Here is a 20,525-nt window from a genome sequence, read left to right on the forward strand (position 1 = left end):
TTCTAGATCATTTCTAGTCTCTGCTGTGGCAGTTTCTCGTAGCCGGAACTTAATTTAACTTTGTGGAGCCAAAGAACTGAATTTTGGTGATTTCATGTGCTCTTTTAAATTTTGTTACCTAGAAAAAAGATTTGTGACTAAGGGCTATAAATAATATATGACTTAAAATCAGAGCTATTGCTAAAGTGAGCAAAGTTGGAATTCTTAAAAATATACAGTATTTCCCATGTTATCACTAGGATATGAAATACTACTTTCAAGATTGATTCTCCTATTTCATACTAACTTTCAATTATTTTCTGAAGTTTGTGTCAAATATAATTCTTGAGAAAGCAGACAATATTTCTTCAACATGAGCAGTCCTCAATGTTTTCAGCTTCTAATTTTGTTGCCTCAGTTTTCATTATAATTTGCGTTTTCTGAGCCAGAATCATTTTAAATGAACACAAAGTTTCCATTGTTTGGTGGCCTACAAAGTGAGCATGCCCGAGTTGCAACCATTAAGAAGCCTGACACGGTCCATTTTTGTTATTGCCCTCCCTGGCACCGGCTTCCCCTTTCTTCAAGCATGAGTAAACTAAGAAGCAACTATTATTTGAACGATTTATTTAAATCAAAAGTGAGTGACTATGTTTCTCCTAGAAAGATGGCCGGATGTGGTTTTAAATTCTGAATGCTACAACTAAATTTAGCCTGAGTGCCTTGCTTTCTGAATGCTTCCAAAATGGAGCACTGTGCTTTTGGTTGCTGCTTTTGGAGTCTCAGTTAAGACTCTAAAAGGTCAAAGGATCATGGACTGGAGCAAAACCCATTCACTTACAATACACACAGCACAATCAAAATATAGAAAGTGGCCACATAGGGCCTGTGTTTCTACCAGGATGTTTGTATAATGCGGAGTCCTCTTTTTGTGAGTAGCTGATGTCTCTCAAAGGTTACCTTTGTCCTACCAAGTGTTTACAATGTTGCTATTAGTAGAGAAATATTTTAGATTGCCAATTGTTTCATAAACTAATTTCTGAACAGAGGATGATACCAGAGTTTAATTTGTTGTCGTTGTTGTTACAAGATGAAATCTCTATCCCTATAACTTTCAACTTTCTCAAGAGATGTTCTTCATAAGGCCTCCGCTCTAACGTACACTTTGAAAATTAAATGAAAAGGGAATGCAGTGATGTTGGCCTCTGGAAAGTTGCCTTTGAAAGATGACATCAGATTTTTACAAAGAACACATTGAGAGTACAAACTGATTAAAAGTCAGTTTTCCCAGAAGAGCCTGATCTAGTTGGAAATGCAGTTTTCTCAGGTGCGTTCCTGTAATTCGTTCCTGCTAGTAATAAGGAGACTGTTTTCTCCCTATGTGTGCAATGATATCCTAGAGGAATCAAGGGGTGTTTTTTTTTTCTCATTTGAACTTAGCCTTTAGTGTTTTCCTTTCCTAACAATTAAGTAGCTTAATTTTAAACACTTTGCTACTTAGTTTTTCACATTCTATATTCAGCTTCCAGTGTCTTTGGATCTTGAATACCTCAAAAAAATTTAATGAAGTAACCTCAGAATTTCTTTTTGCTTCCATAATTGATTGCTAGAGTATTTAACATTCTAATATGTGTTAAGATCTACCATGTCTAGATACTGGTCTAGGTGCTAAGAATTTAGCAGTGAAATAAAGACAACACTCTCTGCCTACAAATGAATGGATGAGGCCTTTCAGTCTTGTATATACATCTGTGCCTAAATTTGTCTTTTCCACCTCCAACCTCCAGTAAAAATTTCAAGTGATTTGTTTCTACCAATTTTTGTCATTTTAAAGGTTGTGTAACTTTGGGAAGAAATCACTGTGAATTACTCTAAATCTGAGGAGGCAGTTGTTTATGGCACTTCTTGGAAGTGAGAAGTAAGTCAATGCTATTTAATGCTTTTGTCAATGGACAAGATCAGTGTTTCTTAACGTGTGTCTTATGGACCAGCTATGTCACGACCCCCCAGGGTGATGGTTACAGCATCTGAGATCCACTGCACAACTCCTGTTTCAGAACATCAAAGTGAGAATCAGGAATTTGTACTTTTAACCCAAAATCTCAGTGGTCCTTATACACGCTGAAGTTTAAGTATTAATTTCTAATGTAGACACGGAACTGAAGAATATGAATCTTCTTTGATCATTAGAAAATGATCAAAAGCTGTTAGACAAAAAAGAGTGACCTGAAGTTTAAAATGAACAGAAAACAATAAATTTAAATATCATCAAAAAAGTTATTTTTTTCTCAGGGAAAAGACTGTCTCTTGTTAAGGAACTACACTTGTGTCTGCTTGAGGAGAGAACATAACACTTCGAGAATAAATGTGGCTGAGGGACAAAGGAAAAACAAAAATGAAACAAAATTGGACGTGCTTAGAGAGGGGGCGCTGAGGAGGGGAGCAGAGAGCCGCGCCACAGGCGGGGCTGCTGGCCGCTGGTGGGAAGTTTCAGACTAAACCGAGTGTCATTTGTGATAGAAACTTCTTTCTTCTCCCCAAATAGTCATTGCAGCCTGCTACACGCACAAAGGCCTAATGTAAGCACCTTTTTGTGGAAATCAAACGAACTCAGTGGAGGCTTGTGTTGAGGTTTAAGTGGAGCAGAGGGGGTAGGGGAACAGCTAGCCATCGGAAGCTGAACAGAAGATGGGGGAGTAAGAATGAGGGAGAAATCAGGGCCAGAGAAACTGGGAGAATAGCTGCGACTTTTCAGGAATTAGAGGAAATTAATCTTCCCACTGAGGGAGAAATGAGGGTTCAAGCTAATCTAAGGGAGATCATGAGGTGTAGGGTGACCTGACTACACACTGGCCTTTGTTTATTTACTTGTGTATGTGATTAAATTTTATCTTTTTGACTAGGTTTTGAGTTTATAGTTAGTAGGGCAGCATTCTTGTCTTTTTTTTTTTTTTTACTATTAATCATTTTCTGCAAGCATATTTTGCACCCTATAGGCTGCCATATTTATTGAATTGTTTTGTCCTACAGTGAAAAATGTGGTGGATTTTGAATAAAAAGTATCCTATTTATGATCTTTAAGTATCATCTTGTGGACTTTTAAGTTCTGAGCCCTTCAGTCTTACTGACATTTTTAGGAAATAACTCTGTCTCCATGTCTGTTTATAGAATGTCTGTGTTATTTAATATTTCTATGGAATGAAATGGTTATTCTTTTAAAATAACATCTACTTTTTTCTGTGAAAGTATAAGATAGTTTAATTTTCTAAAGTTAGTCTAATTTTTAAGCAAGTATTTCAGACCTCATATGTGTTCTAAAGCTTAGAATTATTTTAACTTTGCGAGTTAAAATCTGTGGCTAAGCTTGTTATTTTTTAATACTGAAAATAAATTTATTTTCCTGAGGATTCTAAATATTTAGAATAATTATATTTGGCATCTACAATTTTGTTGGAAGATGCATTAGAAAACACTACTTGGCACCACTTAGGAATAAAGAAATAAAAGCATAAATAAGTGGGTAAGCCACAAAATGGCATTTTATCTTTGGAACTCTGCTCAACATTCTAACAATAATTTCTGTGGCCTGAGAAACTCCTTTTAAACCTTTTTCATCTGCAAGAGAGCTATTTGGTTGATATTCTATATATTAGTTCCATGGTTAACAACAAACACTTGAAATAGGCTATATGCAAGGAAGTCCATACGAATGTATTTTTGTTTTGCTGTTATAGACAACCACCTTGTGCGTCAGGCAGCACTACCTCCCTTTGTCCCTGTGGTACACAGCCGTCAGGATGGCCTCCACTCTTCCTCCTGACTTACTTCTGTGTGGGTGGAACCTAGTGACTCATTTCTAAAGAAGAGGATACGGCAAAAGTGGTGTGATGTCACTTGCAAGATTAGGTTACAGGGAAACTTTTCTGTCGCTTTGCATGCTCTTCTTTCTTTTCTCACAGGCTTGCACTGAAGGAAGCCAGCCACCACGTTGTGAGTTGCCCTATCGAGAGGTCCATGTGAGAAGGAACACTGCCTTCAATAGTCAGTGAGGACCTGGGCCTGCCAGCAGCCCTGTAGGCAGTTTAGCAGTGCACCCAGCAGAGCCCTGATATGACTAGGCCCTGGTTTGCACTTTGATTATAGCCTTGTGGGGCACCGTCAGCCAGAGGCACCCAGCTAAGTTGCACTTGGATTCCTGATTAACAAAAAATAGATAATAAATATTCATTTTGAAAGCTGCTACATTTTAGAGTAATTTGTTGTTTTGTTTATTTTAATACCACCAGCTGGGTAAGTTATCAACAACAAAATTTATTTCCCAGTTTTGGAGGCTGGGAGGACCAAGCTATTGGTGTTAGAAGACTTTGTGTCTAGTGAGAACCCACTGTTCTTTCATGGCCAGCAAGGGATATTTCTGGGCCTCTTTTATAAGGACACTAATTAATTCCAGAGACCTCATCTTGTCATACCATCATGTTGAGGGTTAGTAAATCAATTTATGGAATTTGGGGAGATGCAAACATTTAGTTGATAACATTTGTTTTGCAGCAATAGATAACTAATATGATGAGGAAACTGAATCCCAGAAGGGGTATATGATTTAAACAAGGTATCACATGTAAAGAATTGAAAACTCAGGGTTTTCTTGCCACTTGGTCAGAGAAGGGCTCTCTGAAAAGGTGGCAGTGAGCAGGTACCTAAATGAAGTGAGGCGTGTGAAATGTAGGGAGTAAGTATTGAGGCAGAGAGACAGGCAAGGAAGGACAAGTGCTTGGTTATGAGAGTGCTGGAAAAGCAACAGGACTGATGTGGATAGAGAAGAACAAACTGGAAGAGATGTAAGGGGTGATGTCAAAGGGATAGACAGAGGCTGGATCATGCAGAGCTTCCTCGCTATGGCAAGCACTTTGGGTTGTGTTCTAATTCTACTAGGGAGACATTAGAGTATTTTAAGCAGAGACGTGATATGACCTGATGCATTTAAAAGAAAAATATTTGTGAAATGAAAAACAACAGGAAGAGTAGAGACCCAATAGGGACTCACTGAGACTGGTAACTCGTGGGGGTGAGTGGACGTGGCGACTTGGACTAGAGAGTAAGACAGAGTGGTAGTAAGTGGTGGATTTGGATATATCTAAAGGCAGAACCAACAATAATTGCTAGTGGATTAGGAAGAGCTCTACTGGAAAGAGGAATGTCCAAGATTATTCTTTTGTTTTCTTGAACTGTTTTTGAATTATAGCTTTATTGAATGAATTTGAGGATATTAGGAAAGGGGCAAATTTGGAGGGTAGGTAGAAAATACAGAGCGTCAAAAAAGTCACTGACTATATGAATCCATGGCTTACCAAGAGACACTGGAACAGGATGCACATTTCATAATCATTGATGTAGAGATGCTATTTAAAGTCATGGATCTGGATGAGGTTACCTAGAAAGTAAGTGCAGATAGAGAGAATATAAGAAAACAGAGTCCTGGATTATTCTGCCATTTCGAGATCAGGTAAATGAAGAAGTTTAATCAAAGACTAGGAATGTAGTGGTCAGTTGAGTGCCAGAAAGACCAGGAAAATGTAGTGTTACAAAAGTCATATAAGGAAAGTATTTTAAAAAGGATGTTGTGATCAACTGTCTCAAATGTCACTGGCAAGATGAGGAGACATCTACCAGAGTGGATTGGGGGTACAGAGGGAAAGAAAGCTGATTGAGTGAAGTCAAGAGGATGATGGAAGGTGAGAAGCATGAGAAAGTAAAAAGGGCAATTATTTGTGGGAAAGATTCTATAGAAGAACAAGCAAAGAAAATGGCCAGTAGAGAGGAATGTGGGGGTAGAGGGAGGGATTTTTTGTTAGGAAAGGTTATAACATGTTTGTATAATGGGAATAAACAGTAGAAAGGAAGATAGCATTGATTCAGGAAAAAGAAAGAATGATTGCAGCAATCAAAACTCTTAGAAAAGAAGAGACTGAGGGCTGATGCACAGTTAGAATGGGTGGGCTGAGACAGGAAGCGGAATGGTTCGATCATTTTAACAAGAGGAAGTCAGAATATATGGAGGCAAATGGGGTGCTTGGGAATTGGGATAGTTTTTATTTCTGGTTGCCTTTATTGACATTTTGTCAAAAAGTATGCAGTTTTGGAGCACAGGTTTCATTGTGACCAGAGCACAGTCTGGGTTTTGAAACCCAGTGAAACATAACAGATTTGAAATTGCACCTGTAACTGAATTAGATGACCAGTTTTCATTCAAGGCACTCAGGCATTAGCGAAGACTTGGCCCCAAGGTACATTTGAAGGCGTAATACAGGTTTGGCATTCTCTGTGGATTTCAAACAGATGGCCATAAGAATTTCACTTGCTTTTGCCCTAGCAAAGTGGTTTAAGTTAGGTTTTGTTCTCCTCTCATTATCCTTTTGACTAGCTTTCATGGGAGATACCAGAGAACTCTCCTAGCATTTCACATGTTACAATTGCTGTTTTTCTAAGAATGGGTATGTATGTATGTATGTATGTATGTAGACATACAAACACATACAGCTGAAAAATAACACAATTTATATTTGACTTCATTGTGTGTGAGAATACATAGTTTTAATAATATGTAGAGATTATGTAAGTTTGGATATTGATTGAGATCCCCAGGGAGTTCAACACCAGCACTTTTATTTTGCAATTTATACTATTGCTCCCTCAGCATGAATCTCCCATCTTCTTCCCAAAGGTTTTTCACTCTTTAGATCTGTCCCACTAGGGGGTGTAGAGCTGAACACATTCCAGGAGAACTCTTTGTATACTTGATTTGTTCATGTGCTTTGTTTCTGGGAGGAAAAAAAAATAAAAGCTCATGTGGTAATTTTGAGTCTTTCCTATCTTAAAGAAAAAAATTATATGCTAAAATTTCAATAAGCAATACCAAAATATATTTCCCTTTTGATAAGTGTAACTGTCTTTTTCAGATTTCAGAAATAAGGTTTTAAACATATTTATGTTTAATATATTTAGCATAAATGGTGTGAAATGCTTGTTCTTCTTAGAGGGTATGATTCAGATTTCAAGTAAGGCATCTTAAAGGCCCACAGATCCACTTCCTCAATGAAGCATTCATGTAAACCATGGCTTTCAAAAATAAATATATTTGGGGGAATGAAATGAATGATGTTTGGGAAGTTACTGATTTTAAGAGAAGACATTGCTTACATTAAGTGCAGTTCAAGCACACTTTCCCAACACCTTACCAGCTATGATGGCTCACCCTGCTCACCCTCCCTTGACTGTGTACATTTAATCCATCCCAAAGGGATAATAGTCCTGCAAGCGGTTGGTTGGATCTATCTACATAGTAGGCATTTTACACTGAAAATGTAGGTTATTTTTCTCTCTCTGATTTGAGAAACATTATATCATGATGGGAACTGGAATAACTCCAGCTTCAGAGTGTCTTTTAGAATTCCCAAATGGCCTTAATTACAATTTATTCCCACTTTGGAGTGAAAGTATTATAACCCATAAACTATTAAGGAATAAAAAGGGGCTAAAAAGTCACTAGGTTGGGAATTAATAGAGAGATGTATATTATTTGGACTTCTCCTCATTATAGAAAAGCAAAGGATTTTTTCATTACTTTAGCTTGGTTAATTTATTATTTCCAAGCTGGTGCCTACACTTCTGTAACACAAAATTAACGGGCTCTTGGAAACTCTTTCTGAATTGCCCAGAGTCAATAGTGGTTCTTCCCACCTATCCTCTTAATTTATAGTATGTCTCCCAAATGCATTAAAACAAAGAAACACACTAGCCTTCTTTTCATTTCCATTGGTACAAGTAAAAAGTTAAGAGTAGTCATAAATAAATTCTTTGTGTGAAAACTCCAAAACTGATTTAAAATACACTTGGATGTCAGTCATCATTACCATGCAGCTCTTTTAGACTGCAAATGACACATTCATTTATAGAGATATTTGGATAATAACAGAAGAAATTTTAATGACTTGTTTTCTAAACTAGCGACCAACTCCATAGGTTTGATGACTGCTCATAAACTAATCTGTTTGCATCTGTTTCTGTTGAAATAGTTAAAATTGGAAGTGCTAATAATATATTAATATTTAACATTATACCTGTTTTGGTTATATTTGCTTATAGATAGAAGACTAATTATTTTTTCATTTAGAATTACTACATTCAGGTCATTAGGAATAAATTAATTCATGGTTCCCCTATCTTTTTCTATGATAAGAGAGTAATGGAAAATTTGAGAAATTAATTTCAGCATTTTCTGTTGTCTCATGTTGGGAATGAACCCAGTTTAGACTGGGTGAAAATTCAAATCATAGTTGAAAGGAAACCAGATTTGGGGAGAAAAAAAAAGAAGGTGCTATGTATACCAAGTCCAAGGACTGAGGCAAGGGCAAGAATGGGAAAAAATATAGAATGAAGTCAGAAAGAGAAAGTTGGAATGCAGTTTAAAGAACTGGTCTAATACAATTGGACCAATTGTAGTGGTTTATGACTAAGGTCAACCATTTTCAGACACTGCCAGTGTTACCCTGACGTGATGGTGGCACATCAAAGTGGGAACAGGATCAGTGACATCACCTATTTATAATCACAGGTATTATAAAAGCAAGACATAAACCTTTATGGCCTTCACTCCTTACCCATAATATCTATAGTTCCTTCAGTATTTATTTTTTTCTTGGTATATGATAGCTGAAAAGTTGAGTGACTATACATGCCAGTTTCCCTGACACTGTTCTAGTCAGTGCCTACCACTTTGTGTTGTTGTGAAGAACACCCCTTTTCGTTCTGCTGAGTGTCCTAGTTTGGACAATGAATGTTAGTAGCTAGAGTGACTACTCTAGCTAAGACCCAACTAAAGAAGGTATGATCACTTTAATCCTTTGTGGATTATTACCTTATACTTTTATACCTACAAAGCTTGTTGAAATCCACAGAGGAAGGGAAGATTTGTTTCATAGTTCCTTCTTTGGAGGATGACAAAGTGTGTGGAGAAGGCACAAGATATTGTATTCTTAGTTAGAAAAAGAACTTTGATGCAGAAATTTTGTGTTTAAGTATTCAGGTCATTAAAGATCCTTAGCCTATGAGGGTAAGGTTAAGAAAATTGACATAAAGGTAAATTACTCATTTCCATTTCACAAGGCTTTTTCTTGAGATGTTATTTAATTCTTTTGTTGGGAACATATTCCTTTGCTTGACTCTGTGTTGGTTTCTACACATTGGATGAAACAGCCACCTCTTCCAGTCTTGAAGGAGTGACTCCTTGTCAGAGATGAACCTTATCATTCAACCCTGCCCTAGCTCTTGTTGTCTCTCAAACCTTTGTGATCGTCAGGGCAGCCTACTTTATTTTTAGTGGCTCCCAGTAGCTCAGGGTGTGCCAGACCTGTCAGCGTCCTGCAGTAGGGGAATCTCAGTCAGCACCTAGCTTCAGGCTGATTGCAAACGAGACCCTCAGGCAGCAGCTTTTGAAGTATGCAAGTATACAGGGTGGGGCAAAAGTAGCATTACAATTGTGAGTACATGAAATAGTTTATTATTTTCCAGAGGAACAACTGCAAACCTACTTTTGCCCCACCCTGTATATATAGTCCCGCTGGACCATAAGCCAAAGCCTTGCTGACCACTAAAGCCAGTTGATGTGGAGGTGTTCCCAGGATGGCAGCTGGGAAAAAAAAAAAGAGCACCAGATGCATGAAAAAGCTCCCCTCCAGGAAATACTGATGTTCTGCACAGGGAGGGCAAGAAGATGACACCCAAGGCTGGAATGAGGCAGAGGCAGAAGGTGTCTATGGAAACTACTAGGAGAAAGAAGAGAGGGAGAGAGAGAGACAGAGAGAATGCTGCTTTCTGGCAAGAATTCAAAGATAGCACCCGTAGGCTGGAACCAGGCTGAAGGCAGTGTATAAATGCTGCCAAGGCTGGTGTAGCTCAGTAGATTGAGTGCGGGCTGCTAACCAGTGTCGTAGGTTCAATTCCCAGTCAGGGTACATGCCTGGGTTGCAGGCCATGACCCCCAGCAACCGCACACTGATGTTTTTCTCTCTCTCTCTCTATCTCCCTTCCTTCCCTCTCTAAAAAAATAAATAAAATCTTTTAAAAAATGCTGCCCAGAAGAAAAACCGTGTCAGGGTGGGGAGGGGTGGGTGTTGTGGAGGGGAAAGTCCAGAGTTAAAAAAAATTTTAAAAGATGGTACCATTTTAAAGGTGAGATCATATGGTATTTTTCTTTTATATGATCTCATCTTCAACAGGAACCTAAACAACAAAACAAAGAAACAAGCAAAATATAGTCAAAGACACTGAAATAGAGGACAGTCTGACAGTGACCTGAGGGGACAGGGGAGGGAATTTCCGGGGAGAATGGGAAGGGTTTATATGAACAAATATAAAGGACACATGGACAAAAACTAGGGTGGGTGGAAATGGAGGGAGGTGGGGAGGGATGGGTGGGTGGGCTGGAATGGGAGTAAAGGACAGAAAAATGTACTTGAACAATGATTAAAATAAAATTTAAGAAAAAAAATGACGCCCTTGACTAGAGCAAGGCAAAGGGAGAGAGAGCACAAGGATGGTATGTACTCCAGCCAGCAGGCCCCGGGATGTGTGCTAAATTAGGTGCCTGCTCTCAGGCCTGAGGCTGTCAGCTTAGCAAATGAGCTTCATTCACAGGAAGTCTGGGCACCTGTGCTTCGGCCTCACACTGAGCCCTGGACCAGGTGAGTCAGAGCATGCACACCCAAGGGCCATTTCTAGATTAGTAGTATAGCTTTGTGGGCTCATGACCATGACTTCATTGGTTTCAAAAGCTAGATGTTTGGGGGGCTCATCTCTCAGGTGCAGGTTTTAAAAGCTGGAGTGCCTGATATGGCATTCAAACCCTTCACTCCTCAGGGAGAAACTCCAGGTTTTGAGTTCCCTCAGTATTGTGAGCTACCCCGGGGCAGGCAGCGAGTTAAAGGTGAGATTGTGGCCCAGCCTCTCCTACCTGCTTCAGTATGGGCCTTCTCTTGTTTGTTCAATGCCTAGGAGACTCTCAGACAGTTTTTAGTTTTTGCAGAGGAGGTTTTTCCATATTGACCAGCAGGTTGGTTGTGTCCATGAGAAGAGACGCATGCACCCAGCCAGCCTCCTGTTACCATCATGAATCATAACTCATAGATATAGAGAAATATTGACATGTCTGGTCATTTTGAAAGATTTAATGGAAACTTAGGGCCTGATGAAACATAGCACAGACTATAAATGAATCTTTGAGATAAATAAGAAATGGTTACAGTGTGGTCCTTTATTATATGTGAGGTATTCTTTATTCAAGTGCTAGTAATGCCAGAAATGGTTATCAGATTTTGAGAGGAAGACTTCTTTAGGCTTAAAAATTGATAGGTAAATAAAACATTCATTGGTATTTGAATTTAAAAGTGAAATTAATTTATCACTTCTCATTTTACTGTTTGGCATGAAGTCCATGCTCTAGGGGATGTGGAGAAGGCAGCAAACTATTCAGGTGGCATGGGCCCTTCATGTGGGGATTCAGACTGCAGAGAGAGATAAGAATCACTTGATCACTTGGGTGCTTAGTAATGCAGTTAATGTCATTCATTGTGAGCATTTCTGTAATTAGAAGATGAAAAGTGAGTAGTAAATGGAGCTAATTTGGAAGAAATTTGTTAAAAGTTCATGCATGGTTAAGTGTTAAATAGAATATTTGAGTTCTACAATTAATGTTTTTATGAAAAATATGTGAGTTTTTTTAAAGGAAGCAAGTTTATACTCTTAGTATCTAGTTTATATTCTTGATTTCCTCACTTCCTATTTTCTGTTCAACCCACTGCAATCTGGCCTTGTGCCCATTACTCTACAGATACTGCACTGAAATTGCTCTCACAGGTCATTGTGACCTTCAGTCATATATTGGACTTCTTTTTTGCATTTGACTCTGAGTTAATTTTCTCCTTGAAATACTATAGTACCTGCAAGTCCTGATATGATCTCCTCCTAGTTCTCTATGACCAGCTCTTTTTTTCCTTCCAGGATTCCTCTTTTTCTGCCTATTCCATCTAATGGTAATCCTACAACTCTATTCCTATTATGCATCTCCTTCAATCTTTGTGTGCTCTCTTCTCAAGTTATATTTATTCTTGTGGCTTAAATTTCCCTCTGTATGTTGATTACTTCCAAGTCTATGGTTGTCGAATGGGTGTCTGAGGTTCAGCCCTATTTCCCTAGCTGCATTCAGGGTATCTCTGTAGAAATGTCCCCAGGTATCTGCCCCTCTACATGCCTCACTGAATTCATCCTATTATTTTTTTCAAACCTTGTTCTTCCCATATTCTCTAACTCAGTTCAAAAGAGAAAACAAACACAGAAATAGAAATACTGGGAACTGAAAATGCAAAGAACATAAGTCAGACTATTGATCTCTACCTAATGTTACATTTTTAAAAAGGCAAAAATACTTTATTATGAAGTAGGTAATCAAATGCTATGACAGAAATAAAACTCCTAAAAGTTAGCCATTTTTAATGCTTTGGAATATAATGTTTGAACATTAAGTGGAAAATTCATGGATATTATTAGGTCATTGGGTTTCTTGAACAGGTAAGGAAGCTAAAGATACAAAAGCCATGACATACCTGGGTAAAACAGATAGGCAATGACTTCAGATTCATCTCACTGCATTATTGAGTAAGGTGACATATAATAAAGTGCCTCTAAAGAGCAGTGATTTTTTTTTAAGATTTTATTTATTTATTTTTAGAGAGGAGAAGGGAGGGAGAAAGAGAGAGAGAGAAACATCAATGTGTGGTTGCTGGGGGCCATGACCTGCAACCCAGGCATGTGCCCTGGCTGGGAATCAAACCTGTGATGCTTTGGTTTGCAGCCCACACTCAATCCGCTGAGCTGCGCCAGCCAGATTAAAGGCCAGTGATTTTTGAATTTAGAAGCCTTTCACAATCCTGAAAATTGAGAACCTCAATGAACTTTTGCTCATATGGGTTATATTTCTTGATATTTACTATACAGGAAATTATAAATAAGACATTTAAAAACATGTATGTTAAATTCATTTAAAATAGTTAAATTACTATATACTAATACAAATAACATATGGTTATAAAATTATACAGGGTCTGGCAGAAGTACGGTTTGCTTGAGTGTGGTTATCGGTAGGGTACGTGAATGTCTCGCACAAGATGGACAGCAATTTGAACATTTCACCTAAAGTGTCATATGGTGTCCTTGAGTGTGATATCATTATGTTACAGAATTATATGCTTATGATTTTGTAATAAAAGATATTGTAATAAAAAGGGGTGTTATTTGTGCTGGACCCTGTATTTTCCAAAACAAATAAAATATTAGTGAAAAGAGTGACATTGTGTTGTACATTTTTGTGAATATCTTAACATCTGATTTGACAGAAGATGTCTGGATTCTCATATCTCCTGAATTTAAGCTTTTGGAATATCATTCAGTCTCTGAAAAATTTAACTGTACCTTTATGAGAGAAGAGCAACAACAACAACAAAAAAAAGCAAATAATGTCTTAATCTTGAAAGGAAAATGGCGTTGATCTCTCGAACTCCCTGAAAGTACCTGTGTTTTCCCAGGGTTTCTAGGATCATTCTTCAAGTTCTGCAAGTATAATTGAAAGTCCTATTCTTACAAAGAACCATCGAATCCTGGTTCTGCAGTAATGTTCCATGACCATTTTGGACAGTTTAAATATTTTGGCCCTCCTTTTCTTCATAGGTAATATGGGGATTATAATTTTTACAGCATAGACTGTGAAAAGCATGGACTCTAATACTAAAAGGTTTTGTCATGTATTAGCAGCTGACACTGGGCAAGTTAATTAATCTTCCTCTGTTGGAAAAGTAGGGGTAATAACAGTCTCTACTATACCACTGTTAAAAGGATTAAACATGTTAATATTTGTAAAATTCTTATAAAACCACAAAGTAATGGTTGTATTTATTAAATGTGCTGAACAAAACAAATATTATATTTAAAACAATTATTATATACAAATATATTTATATTAGTTTTAGGATTAAAATAATATAGTTTACAAAGATATAAGAAGAATATCGAGTATATTGGAAATGTTTCAACAGAGTCTTAGGAACAATGATTATAGTGTCAAATAGTTTCCCTATATTATTTGGTACCCACAGCCTGATTAAAAAAATTATGTATAGCAGAATTAAAAGAGGGCTATGCAGTTTTGAAAATATTTAGTTTGTTGATAGATAATTCTACTAATGTATTAGAAAGCTTAGTTTCTATGAGACTTAACATTTCCCTCACCTTAAATTTGCAACTCAGGATGATGAAATAGAGTGCTAGGATAAATACGTGCTGCATTTCACAATGGAAGTATGAGCAACTAACGCATAATTCTATTCTCTCTTCTTTTCTCTCCTATTTGGTAACTTCAGGAGTTGGGCCACAACACCACAAGGTCACAAACGAAGCTTTTTCCTAACAAATAGTGAATATCTAAATTTTCTGAGGATTTTATATGTTATTTTTACCATTTCATATATTGATGTCAAACATACTGTAATATTCCGTTTGATAAAAATTACTGCTATCAACCTTTAAGCAGTTTCTGCTGACTCCAGGTCTTTGCTTGAGTTCTAACTCCTGCCTTTTGTTTGTTGCAACATTTTGACTTTCCTCCTCTGTGGGTGTTGATACAACAAAAATGGAAAAGTCAGAAGTGCCCTTTTGTCTGCATGCTGTGCCCAACCCACCAACATCTCTTCTAGTGGAACTGGTTTCATCCTGTTTGCTTTCTTACTAGTGCTCTGCAAAAAGTTTTATTCTTCTCACCCAAAGTGGAGTGTTTCTCTTTAAAATGTGATGCCCCAATTCAGTCAACACTAGGGGATTGGGCTCTATCTGCTGATAGCTCATTTAACCCCAAATGGAAACCTTGCTTTCATGGCTACAGTGACTTAAATGGGATCTACACGCAGTGGGTGCTCAGTAGACTCCTACACTCTTTTCAAGTACTTAGGTATCATTCCCGATGGAAGAGATAATTCTGTATCATTATCAGGGATTCATCCAGAGTAAGTTATTTGTCCATTGATTTATCCCTGACTTTAGGGAAGTACCCCACTATTTGAGGAGTTGGAATAGTCTTCTTTACAAGTTAAAATCTTGGGAACAGAGATTGGACACAGTCAAATGCTCTTTCTATATTCTGAGAAAAAGAATTCTGTGCACAAAGTTTTTCATTATCTCTATTTTATAGAAGGAACCTTCTGTTAGATATTGTTCCTCTTAAGGTTATTTAATTAATACTTATAGACCTAAGACACAACTCAGAGATTTGAATTCAACTCCTGTCTACATTTCTTCCAAATGTACAATTTTATTGCAATAATAAATTTTGGAGTTGGTGCCTAAGTATTAAAAGAATTACTTCAATTTTAAACACTTATGATTTTTAAATTTCATGTTCTATAATTTAAATTAGTTTGATATAAGCAAATCTATACACTGGAAACTTTGTATTTCAAACCTGTTAAAATGAAATAAAATCAGCCCAATTACTTTACCTGAAGGTCTCTAGCCAAGGAAGCATAAGCTCATATAATAAATCCTCCCAGGAGTTTGGAGATATAGTTCAATATGAATGTTTAGATTATTATGTTATTTTCCTGCATGTGTATTTGATTTTTTGAATGTTATATTAAACCATAAATAAATTAGTTAAATCTAGAAAAGCAATTAGGAGAAAACAAATACAAATTAATGAACATTTTTATGATAAATAAATGAGAAAAATGCACTAACTCGAAGACAATGGAAAGGAGGGATACAAGTATCAATGACTAAGTAAAGGTAGATCTTGGGGAAACCATGGTATTGGTATAAAACCATGGTATAAAATAAGGTATTAATCATCTTAAAATTCTAGGCAGAAAAATAAAATTTCTTCTAGTCTTGAATTGAAAACCTTATCATTTTAAGAAGGGTGCAGCAGTAGAACAAGCTCTGAGAGAAAAGAAGAAATCCTATAATGTAAAATCCTTGACATATTTTCTAGGATCACAGGTCAGTTGCTCTCTTTGTTATCTCTCAGCTTGGATTTGTCTAATATTTCCTCACAATTAGGCGCAGATTATGTAATTTTCCTGGAATGTCACAGAACTCATCTTCACCAGGTGATACACAATGTTGGTCATCGTTTTTGGTGGTTTTAATTTTGATCACTTGATTAAGGTCATATGTCTGACAGGTTTGACCACTGTAAAGCTACTTCTATTCTCCTCTGTAATAATGTTGTTTTTAGGGGGAAAGATACTTTGAAACCATGCAAAAATCTTATTTCTGACCTCACTTTCACCTATTACTTTTAGTATCCATTAATATTTTATGCATGAGTTAATGATTACTGTGATGGTGCCAAGTAGCAATGTTCTGATTTCATTGTTATTTCTACATATTAGATGACATACTATTGTAAAAAATGGCTTTCTTTTCTTATTTATTTATTCATTTGTTGAGTGATGTTGATGTGTACTTACATATTTTTATTTTTTCTCAAAGTGCTATGTTTCATATAATTATATAATAAAATAAAAAATAACTAAAAATTGGAAATAAAATAGAATTACATAGGCCTAGATTTGTACCCAGTGGTAACACCGCTTCATGGATAGTGGCTGTTCCAAGTGACCCTAAAATATAGTCATGTGACTATTCAGTCCTAGTCAAACATCTTAAGGTCAAAGAGAACACCCCCCCCCCCCCAAAATTAAATATTTTAATATAGTTGTGTTGTTGATGGTAGTATTTAACATAGTTGTATTGTTGATGCTGTGGTGATGGCTACAGTATATATAATATGAAATAAAGCAAGTAAGTAATTATTTCCAACTCTGTCCACTGAAAAGGCTAAGGAAACAGTGCCAGTGTAATGGCAATGGCCATTGCAAGTACCATTTACATTTAAAATAAATCAGAGCTTGTCCTAGAATTAGTGATTCCAAGGAAATGTCCAATGTGAACTTTAGACAACTTGTCATATCAGAAGGCAAGAATCACTACTAGGGTCATGTCCAAAGAACTCAGAAGCCATTAGGATACCAAAAATAGCAAAGCAGATGGTAGGGATATGGAGGTGGAGAAGTAAACCAGAATGGCACATTGCACTCTAGGAGGTTTAATTCCGACTTTCTAATTACTCTAGAGAAGAGCACAAACCTGAAGAATCTACTTATGTTAAAAATTATAGATTTTCCTGCACTTCATTGAGTCTGAACATTAACATAGTTCATTTGAGCATATTAAATGAGTGCATGATTTAGACATTGGAAACTGGATTAAGTTTGTCCCATTATTCGCAGTTTCACATATCACTGTACTCTGAGAGGAACCTACACTCTTAAAACAGGAGAGTAAACAAAGCAAAAGAAAATCACATACTTGTTCCCTAGCAAATAACAAATCCGGAAACCTTTTCCTCATCCTCAGATGGTTAAAGAGAAATACTCAAAATGGAGGCTACAATGAAATAGAGAGGATGAACATATCATCCAGAACAAGCAATGTAAGAAAACAACTCTGAGAATAACTTGCTAAAGGAGCCCCCCAAAAAAGTATTTTTCAACATTACTAATGTTTGAAGAAGCATGTGTTCTATATTTGTGCTGGCTATGTGTGGTCATTTAAATTGAAATAAAAAACAATATTAATTTCCTTGGTCTCACTAGTCACCTTTCAGTTTCACTAGTCCCAGATGGTTAGCAGCTTCTGTATGGGACAGAACAGACAGCGCTGCTCTGCACAAAAGCACAAAAAGTAATTTGGAGGTAAGAGTTTAGAATAAAAAGTCAAATGGATAAAAAAATTTTAAATGCAATTAGGAAACCAAAACAATGATTGAATAATTAAAATCAATATTCCAACACTGGTAACAAAATCATACAGGTCTCAGGTGCATAATTCTACCACACGTCATCTGTACTCTGTGTTGTGTGCTCACCACCTCAGGTCAAATGTCCGTCCATCGCCACTTATCCCTACATCCTCCTCCACCTCCCTCTGCCCCCTCCTCTCCCTCCCTCTGTCCCCAGCCCCTTGACAATCACCACACTGTTGTTCATGTCCATGAGCTTTTCAGCTGTTCTTTTAATTCATAAGCATGTCATAGGGTAAATTTATTCTCATTTATTTTGCTTCACATGTGGTAAAACCTCTCAATCTCTTCCTTCAGATCTATATTTCTTTTCTAATTGTTAATGTTTCTTCTTTAGGAAAACCTAAAATTTAATCAATAAATTAAAGTGCATATACTTTATAAATTAAAGCATGCTTATACTTATGTATATGAAGTATACACTTATAAAGTAGATATGTACTATATACTTTAGAGAGGGAGGAAGAGAGAGAGAGAGAGAGAGAGAAAAACGTCGAGTTGTTGATCCTCCCATTTCCAAATTCACTGGTCTGGGAAGGAACCCACAGTCCTGGTATAGTGGGATGACACTCTAACCAAATGAGCTACCTGAGCAGGGCATCTCTGTTCTTTATATTTATGTTGTATCCATGTTTCTTGATGTGTGTATGTATATTCATAAATATACATACATACACAGGCATATGAAACCATATCTTATGTTCATGCCTTGTTTTTTCTCTCCATTTAAATGGAAATGCTGTAATTCATTTGTTATATCCTGAATTTAGTCCTCTACAATCCCAATTTTACTTTCTATTGTATGATTTCTTTAACCAGTGTTACTCCAATAAATTCAATGACAAGGGGAAAAATAAAATGTGAATCCGATCACAAAAAAGAACAATTTAAAATTCCTAGAAGCATCAGAGGAGAAAATTATGTTACCAATATAATGTGGGTGAAAACTTCTGCTCATCACAATCTTAGGGTGTTTTCTCCTCTTCTCAAGAACACTTTTGATCAGTAACCCCTAAAATTTGTCTTTTGTCCTTAACAAATCCTAACATTTTCTCTTTTCTTCTCTTTCTCTGTGTCTCTCACTTTTCCCTCTCTTTTTCAAGAATATTAACAAACTTCCTTTGCTTGTGTCTCTTCTGCTTGTAAGGACTACCTGCATACTGTTCTTCATAATATTGACAGAAGAAGTACTCTAGTGCACTAGTCATATATGAGTGAAAGTCAGGCAGTCAAGGGTGGGAATATGGTGTGAGCACTGAAGCATGAAAATGGAATTAAAAATAAGTTTTCGATAACATGCTTACAATGCTGTATGAACAGATTAAGGTTTATTGTGCAGTTATGAGGGTATAAAGTGTGGTCATACTCAAAGTTACTCTCCTACTAAGCACATGATAGCTCTGTATTTCTCTATTCCTCCATCTCCTTGAAATTATGCCAGACTTACAAGATTTTTAGCCAATGCAATGTTAGTGGAAAAGATGACTGTTGTTTCCAGATGGAAGCTTTAACAACTGGTCCATGATACACTACATTCTCCTCTTCCTGCTCTGGCAACGTGGGAGCGGTGTCCCCACAAGCACTACCCAAATGACACACAGTGTGAGCCACATATGTAATGTACAATCTTCTAGTAGCCAAATTATAAAAGGAATAGGGTGACATTACTTTTAATAATATATTTTATTCAACTAATGCATTTAAAATATTATTTCAACATTAATCAATATGATAGTTATTAATGATATATTTATATATATTTCTGATGTTAAGTCATCAGTATCTGATATGTATTTCACACTGATAGCACATTAAGATGTGCTACAAACTAGCCACACTTCAGGTGTTTGATAATTATATGGCTACATGGCATAATGCAGATCTAGATAGAACCTCAGCCAACCTGAGTCCTTAGTAATCATAAAGAACAGAGCTCGCAGCTGACCTGACATGTATTGAATATGAAGTGTGAGATATAAACTTTGGTTGGTTGCAACTATTGAGATTAAGAGTTCCTTCTTAGCCTGGAACTATCGTGCTTATCTTACTGAATACAATTTATGTGCATAAAAAGCATTTAAAAATGAAATATTTTATATATTTGGGTAGTTTTTTAGTTTTCTATCATAAGTATGTCAATAGGTAAAGAAGAAGTCAAGACAATTTAAATACCAAATCTTATTTTCCAGAGGATGGTTTATTTTTTCAGACATTGTCTTCAGATAATGGTAAGGATAAAAATTACAATAAATACAACAACATTTGTGTGTGGAAGTTAACTTCCTAAAAATGAATTTTGCTGCATGATGGCAGTTACTATTACATTTAATGAAATATTACTATGAAATGTGTTAAGAAATTAAGTGAAATCTGTGGATAAAACTACTTCTGTCTTCCGTGATAAACAGTGGCAAGAAAGTCCCATCTTCATCCTCCACTGTGACAAGGAAGGCTCCTGTTGCATTATGGTTTTGTGCGTGCACAACTTAGCCAGTGAACATGCATGTGACTGAGCCACTGAGAAGCTCCTTCACATTCTTACATTTTACCTGGCAATTATTTGCTCACTGTGGTGTTACTTGTA

Source organism: Phyllostomus hastatus, unplaced genomic scaffold (assembly GCF_019186645.2).
Source record: "Phyllostomus hastatus isolate PE091 unplaced genomic scaffold, TTU_PhHast_1.1 phas_scaffold_114, whole genome shotgun sequence".
Classification (NCBI taxonomy): domain Eukaryota; kingdom Metazoa; phylum Chordata; class Mammalia; order Chiroptera; family Phyllostomidae; genus Phyllostomus; species Phyllostomus hastatus.